The 8,536-nt window shown below is 35.4% G+C and overlaps 1 pseudogene; it reads left to right on the top strand.

Moving 5' to 3' along the window:
• On the top strand, positions 2,944–3,205 carry LOC102168553 (annotated as a pseudogene).

Raw genomic sequence — 8,536 nt, forward strand, 5'->3', positions numbered from 1 at the left:
CTATGTTTTCCAACCATGAGCCCACTGAGACTGAGATTGAGGTAAACAGAAGGAAAATAAAGAACTGATATAAATAGTGTTTTTCATATAATACCCTGGATAATCAGGAAAGAAATTAAGAGTTCCAAATCAAGATAATTATTAAAAATTTGGATAATTTTCTAAAACACAATATAAACATTCAAACTGAGTTTTTTATTAGTTCTCGTTGTTTGGTGATTATTGTTTTATAAAATATTAAAAAACTTTCAATATAAAGGAATAATAATCAGTAACTGTTATCCATAAGATTAATCCTTCAACAAAAACACAAGAACAAATCATTATCACAAAGCCAAAGAAAAGTGAATATCTGGCATCATCTTTAAGTGTGAATTAGATAATTTGGTACTAACACCCTCCTTGGATTCTGGCTCAGATTTGAAAATGTCAGCAGGAGTTTATCCATTTGGCCTGGGTAGCTTGCTGGGCTTAAATTCCTTCTCTCAGTAGGACTCTTTTAACATTCACTGTACTAATTCAAATTCTTTACATTCTCTAACAATGGAAATAATGACATGCTAGACTAGTCTACTGAATATTACTGCACATGTTCTACACAAATTTCTCTAAAGAAACTAAAGAAACAAAAAGTGAATTAAATACCATGGCTTTTTTCCAATGAGGTAATTCTATAATCCTTTAAATAAAAACTTTGAAAAGTTCATAATATCTACTTGTTTTCAATTAGAAAAATAGTATTCATATGACCACATTTGATTGACTGGCACTCTTATTAAAGTCAAATATTGTTTGTAATAATCCATGACTAGTTATGCCAACCATATATTATATTAAATGGTTGCAGTTAAATTCATTTTAGTTTTGTATTGCTATTATTAAACAGAAATCCTTGCTAAATAAGGAAATGAAGGCAATAAGCAGAGCAAAACTAGTGGCAATTAGCACGTTTGTATTATAAAGTTTGTCAGATTACAGCATCCTTCCGTTATTTATAAAAGAGTTGTTAAACAGCTGAGTAAAGCATGCAGTCATAAATTTCAGGAAACAAGCTTTCATGAAGCTTGTTTGTATCGTGTATACAAGCCATGTCTTGTATTGTGTATATTTCCTATGTTTCCTAATCATAGCATATCATATTGTAATTATAACTGTGATAATGGATTGGAAGGTAACTGCTTTAATTCATTTCTTCACACATTTAATTTTTCATTTCAGTTATGATAGCAACTGATTCCTAGAAGCTTAACAATACTGTTCACAAATGAAAATAGGATTTAATGAAGAACATATAGGCATTCAGTTCAGTTCAGTCGTTCAGTTGTGTCTGACTCTTTGAGACCCCATGAACTGCAGCACACCAGGCCTCCCTGTCCCTAACCAGCTCCCGGATTCCATCCAAACCCATGTCCATCGAGTCAGTGATGCCATCCAACCATCTCATCCTCTGTTGTTCCCTTTTCCTCCTGCTCTCAATCAGGTGGCCAAAGTATTGGAGCTTCAGCTTCAACATCAGTCTTTCCAATGAACAACCAGGACTGATCTCCTTTAGGATGGACTGTTTGGATCTCCTTGCAGTCCAATGGGACTCTCAAGAGTCTTCTCCAACACCACAGTTCAAAAGCATCAATTCTTCAGCACTCGGTTTTCTTTATATTCCAATTCTCACATCTATATATGACCGCTGGAAAAAACATAGCCTTGACTAGATGGACTTTTGTTGGCAAAGTAATGTCTGCTTTTTAATATGATATCTAGGTTGGTCATAAATTTCCTTCCAAGGAGTAAGCATCTTTTAATTTCATGGCTGCAATCACCATCTGCAGTGATTTTGGAGCCCCAAAAACCAAAGTCTGACAGTGTTTCCACTGCTTCCCGATCTATCTGCCATGAAGTGATGGGATCAGATGGCATGATCTTCGTTTTCTGAATGTTGAGCTTTAAGTCAACTTTTTCACTCTCCTCTTTCACTTTCATCAAGAGGCTCATTAGTTCTTCATTTTCTGCCATAAGTGTGGTATCATCTTCATATCTGAGGTTATTGATATTTCTCCCAGCAATCTTGTTTCCAGCTTGTGCTTCCTCCAGCCCAGTGTTTCTCATGATGTACTCTGCATATAAGTTAAATAAGCAGGGTGACAATATACAGCCTTGATGTACTCCTTTTTCTATTTGGAACCAGTCTGTTATTCCATGTCCAATTCTAACTGTTGCTTCCTGACCTGCATACAGGTTTTCAAGAGGCAGATCAGCTGGTCTGGTATTCCCATCTGTTTCAGAATTTTCCACAGTTTATTGTGATCCACACAAAGTTTTTGGCATAATCAATAAAGCAGAAATAGATGTTTTTTCTGGAACTCTCTTGCTTTTTCTAAGATCCAGCGGATGTTGGCAATTTGATCTCTGGTTCCTTTGCCTTTTCTAAAACCAGCTTGAACATCTGGAAGTTCACGGTTCACCTATTGCTGAAGCCTGGCTTGGAGAATTTTAAGCATTTCTTTACTAGCATGTGAGATGAGTGCAATTGTGTGGTAGTTTGGGCCTTCCTTGACATTGCCTTTCTCTGGGATATAGGCATTGCAGGGATATAAATAGTCATTGAAAATTAGATGGTTTATATATATTTTCATTTTAGAGCTCTGTCATATTACCTTTAAGACCCCAAGACTCTGGCTAGCCATGATTCATTAACCCAATTTTATATCTAGTCTAATAAATCACCTTAAGTGCAAGAAGGGCCTTGAATAATACGTTTTATTATGAAACTCTATAAATCATGTTCTGAGTGGAGGGACTTTATTCTTGTTAACCAAAAAAGGCAAAGTGGAGCTCAGTTTATTTTCAAAACAGCAACCCTTCGTTTCTTTCTTCCAATTATAAACCTATTGCTTTTTGGATACATTTTCAAAAACAGCATACAGTGAAGGACACAGGCTGTGGAGTTTGAACCCCTTGAAAGATTGAAATCATGGCATGTCCAGAAGCTGATGCCCAGTTCCATTTCACTGGTATCAAAAAATATTTCAACTCTTACACTGTTACAGGGAGAATGAATTGTGTGCTGGCCACATATGGAAGTATTGCTTTGATAGTCTTATACTTCAAGTTAAGGTCTAAAAAAACTCCAGCTGTGAAAGCAACATAAACAGATTCTGAACTGTACATTATCTGTTAAGTTCCCATGCCAGAAAAAGCTAATGTCAACTCATCATGTGATACTCAATTTGTATAATAAATTATGAACCTGGAGAAAAAAAAGTACTTCATTTTCTTTCTAATCAAAAGTTAAGAATATATTCCTTCAGGTGCTCATTTGGAAATAACTTTTTAAGTAGACCGCTATTAAACATTATCTTCTATTATTTCAACAAAACCAATAACGTAAATCTGAACAGTTTTATTTCTTAAGTATCATCATATTCTATACAAATTGTGGACCTGTATCCAGGCTATTGATATTGTGTTAATATCTGATGATAAACATATGCTGAAAAATGCTTAAACATATAGAAAAATCCTACAGAAAAACAGGATATCACTCTAACTAAACACTCAGCACCCAGGCAAATTACATGACAAGTAAATGTACACTTGAAAATATATTCCAAAATTGTATGTCCGTGTAAATCATACGTTTAAAAAATATGAAATAATAGTTTAACAACAATTTATACCTTATATAATCCAATCAAATTTATTTCTGCCTTGAATGTCTGCTTATATGAGTCACCACAAGGAAGCTAGGGTCCTCAGTCATTCCCTCTACCACAACCTATGCCTTCATGTAGCTCTGTACATCAATACTTTCCATCCCATATTCCATTCCTCTCTAGCCCTTGAAGCCTTCTCAATATTTTCTCTACAAGTGATCATAGTTTATAGTTATATCCTTTTACTTTTTCAGTGTTTCCTCTCTTTTCCTTCTAATTGAAACCAGGATTTCCCTTAAAATGGTGCATCCCATGCCCATGTTTCAAGTAGTCACTAATTTATCCTCTCTGGAGCTCTTCTTAAATATCCAGATCATTCCCTCCCCTCTTCTCTAAAAATCACACAACACTGTGAATTTATCTTTAGAATTTACTGTTAAGCATCACCCACTCTAATTCCTTAAAGAATTTAGCTTTTGGCTCACCCATTACTATTTCTAAGAATTAGTCCTGTCATAATTATTTGTGAATTTAATAATCACTTAATTCATTTTTGCAATAGAAGGATGTCCTACCCTTTTATCTCTTCCATGAATATTGTTTTCCACTTATTCACAATCACTGATTCTCCATTACCACCACCTACTTCTAGATGACCCTTCTGTGTAAGTATATTGATATACACAACACCTATCTCACTTCTTGTGTCAGCAATTCTCATTTTTGCCTGTGCATTGTGACAAAGAGACATATTGCAGATCAGTTATATCAGAATTGTATAGTTGTACAATGCTGACTTTTTTTTAAATTTCCTAGATAATTTCAGTGTACATTCAGCTTTGAGAAGCAGCAATCTAGGCCATTCACACACTACAATCTTAGATTAATATTTCATATCATCCTATTCTCTTCAAATTTTTAATGCCTCCTTTCTTCATAAATAGAAACAATCATTAGAAAAATTCCACCACTGTCTCCCCATGTTAACCCACTTACTAATTTGACTCTTTAGCATTGCCTTCCTCTCTAGGGACATTACTGGTGTTTTTCCTCAAGCCATCTCTTCCACTTATATTGCATGTTCATTCCACTGATACTCTTTGGTGCCTTTGGCTCTAGAAATTCTCTTTTCTCTTTCTGCATAATCAGTTTTATACCTCTTCAGAATCATCCGAATCAGCATACAAACAAAGTAATTTCTTCTCAAAATAAGGCGAAAAGAAGTTGCTCTTGAGTATACATTCCTCTCCACATTCTTACACTTCTCTTTAACCTTTCTTTGTTCTCACCATGCTTTCCTCATTGTTTCTTAAACATGCCAAGCACACGCCAAGCACCCTCTCCTCTCACAAACTTTCCATTTCCTGTTTATTCTACCTGGGCTGTCCTTTCCATAGATGTCCTCATGGCATGCTGTACAACTCTTCAGGTGTCTGCTCAAGTGGCCTGTGACACTCACACTCCTTTTTTCCTTGCTTGGATTACCTTTCTCTGTAACAGTTGTTTCCAAGAAGCAAAATATATATTTCATATGTATTTTGCTTGAGCCCCTGGTTTAGAAAGTATTATTGATGAGTGAACCAGTCCATTCTGAAGGAGATCAGCCCTGGGATTTCATTGGAAGGTATGATGCTAAAGCTGAAACTCCAGTACTTTGGCCACCTCATGCGAAGAGTTGACTCATTGGAAAAGACTCTGATGCTGAGAGGGATTGGGGGCAGGAGGAAAAGGGGATGACAAAGGATGAGATGGCATCACCGACTCGATGGATGTGAGTCTGAGTGAACTCCGGGAGTTGGTGATGGAGAGGGAGGCCTGGCGTGCTGCGAGACACGGGGTCGCAAAGAGTCGGACACGACTGAGCGACTGAACTGAACTGAACTGAACTGATTGATGAGTGTGAGGATTTTTCTGAGTTTTGTTGACAATTGCTTCTTCAGCAACTGTCACTTCACCTGTTACCACTTTTGTCCATGTTACCATCATATTTCGTTTCTAAACATTCCTCGTATTTATATTCTTTGCTCTTTTCTGTTCACTTCACCATATGACTTCCAGAAAGATGTTTTTAAATTATCAAATTGTATTACATTTCTGTTCAGTAATTATCTATTCAGTGTCTTCCAGGTCATTCACAGTGAAGTCCACAATCTCTATAATATTCTCACCATTTGTTTCATTATTAGGATTTTTGAGTTTTTAAAACTCTGCTTTGAGGTCTTGGTTTTTTAATTCATTACATTGTTTAGTCATAACTATTTTCTCTATAGTAAAATGTTTATAAAGATATTCTTTCATTTCTTTCTATTCTTTTATTTTTCTTTTCACATTTTTTTCTGGAGTAACATCTTTGTGTAACTCCTAGACAGTTTTATTTTTTGTCATTATTTATCCTGAAATGGCAATGGCACCCCACTCCAGTACTCTTGCCTGGAAAATCCCATGGACTGAGGAGCCTGGTAGGCTGCAGTCCATGGGATCGCTAAGAGTCAGATATGACTGAGCGAGTTCACTTTCACTTTTCACTTTCATGCATTGGAGAAGGAAATGGCAACCCACTCCAGTGTTCTTGCCTGGAGAATCCCAGGGACGGGGGAGCCTGGTGGGCTGCTGTCTCTGGGGTAGCGCAGAGTCAGACACGACTGAAGTGACGTAGTAGCAGCAGCAGCAGCATCTTGAAATGATATTCAATTAATTTGACCACCTATTTCCAGAAATATGTTATAACATGAATATCCAAACCATGATTCAGACTTATACTACAGAGTTTTCTATGTCAGTGAATTATTTTAGCAGGGAAAATAAGAGTGAAATAGATCCAGCTAGCAGCATATCTGCTCCTTTTTACTCCTTATAATGTGTCATTTACATTAGAGTATCGTTTTTTGCAATATGTGTCTATGCTCTGCAGCTGTTGGTGTTATTTGTGAGAGCCATCATATACATCATATGAGCTCTTCTCCCATTGTTGACATTACCTTCTCTTAGACTCATTTGAAAAGACCCTGATGCTGGAAAAGATTGAGGGCAGGAGGAGAACAGGACAACAGAGGATGAGATAGTTGGATGGCATCACTGATTCAATGGACATGAGTTTGGGAAAACTCTGGGAGTTGGTGATGGACGAGGAGGCCTGGCATGCTGTGGTTCATGGGGTCACAAAGAGTTGGACACGACTGAGCGACTGAACTGGAACTGGAAAGTCATTCCACCTCAGGTATTCCCTATTTTAATTAAAAACAGAGTTTGCATTCCTGTTTTACATTCTAATATATTTGCATGTTTTCTAAGAGGAGAAATAAGAAACTATCACCTTTACTAAATCATTTAAAATACAAAATTTCAAATACCTTTAAATGGTTTCTTAACGTAGGGAAAATGTCCATTGAAAGATTGATCTCTATAAATTTCAGTTAAATTTTCCTGATGCATTATAATTTACCAACAATAGATGTCTATTTTTCTATGTATAGAATGCTTATTATATTTGTGTTTCTAAATGTATCATTGGAGTTGCATTTTATATATGCTCTGAAGCTACTCAGGAATAAGAGCATAGAGATTTTAAATCTGAAGACCAGAATATGCCTCTCTTTCCAAGAAGAGACAGAGATCTATGCTAGTTTTAAGATATTTCATATAAAAAATGGGCCAGAATTTCTTTAATTTTGTTAATGAATATCATGTTGTATTAGACATCAATTCATTCAAATCCATGCCTAGTGAAATTTGGAGAAGCAATTTAATGTCCTGGATATAAAAAATTATTAATGATATAGCCACAGATTTTTATATCACTTGGAATATTGAAAAGAAACTCACCAAAGTTTTTCACTTACGATATTAAAATTTTGAATAATGAATAAGCCATAACTACTACAAGTACATTCATGCCTCATATGAAACCATAATTTTCCTCATAATATGATATAAATACTTTACTCTTATTGAAAAGTATAAGTATTTAAAACTCATTTTATAGTGCTTTAGGCAGTAATCTTTTAACCACAGAGTGGAAGTGATTTGATATATGCATATATGATTGTGATTTCCGTTCTCACAAATTTCATGAAATATGAAATTTATTTATATCTTAGAATTTTGCATTGCATATTAAGTTGTTTAATTGCATTTGGGAATTACTGTGTTTGTTTTTTACAAGTCAAAATCAATTAGTCATATGAGATAGTAAAAAGTGGTATAATACTGGTAAACTGGAGGGAATAGACCAGAGCTTGAGCTGAAACTCATATGTCTGGACCTATATAGTTAAAAGATTAGTAAGTCTATTCAACGTTTTTTTGAAAGGGGACTTATTTCTTTTTCCTGAAAATAAAATGATAGTAAGACAAACAACATATAAACATTTTTGGTTTTACAAAGATTAACTTTGAACACATCAATATTTTCATCTCCAATTTATCTCCAGGAACAAATGTAATCAAACCCATGTTTAATTAAAAGCAGATTGAGGTGGGCGGATGTGAATATAAAAATAAACACATTTAAATCTTTGAGATATAAAATTCCTGCTTCTGTCTCTAATATAGTTTGTGGCACAAAAATATGCAAGATACAGTTAAGTTGATAATTTTGGCATTTTTGGTACTCTTTGGAAACAAATTTATGGAGAATAAATTTTGTGGTGCCGAAAAAAGGAAGATGGTACATGGAACCATGGAAGCACAAAATGAGAGAGAAAACAGCACCCAGCTGAAGTAGCAGTCTCCTGAAAGTGAAAGGGGGAATACAACAGCACTAGTACTGAGATGGAAGATGGTTGAAGTCTTTTGGGCTATACCTCTCAGTATTCACTTCTATATTAAGAATAAGAAAGGGTTGTTGTTCAGTTGCTCTGTCGTGTCCAACTCTTTGCAACCCCAGGA

The sequence above is a fragment of the Capra hircus genome, chromosome 12 (genome assembly GCF_001704415.2).
Source record: "Capra hircus breed San Clemente chromosome 12, ASM170441v1, whole genome shotgun sequence".
In the NCBI taxonomy this organism is placed as follows: Eukaryota; Metazoa; Chordata; class Mammalia; order Artiodactyla; family Bovidae; genus Capra; species Capra hircus.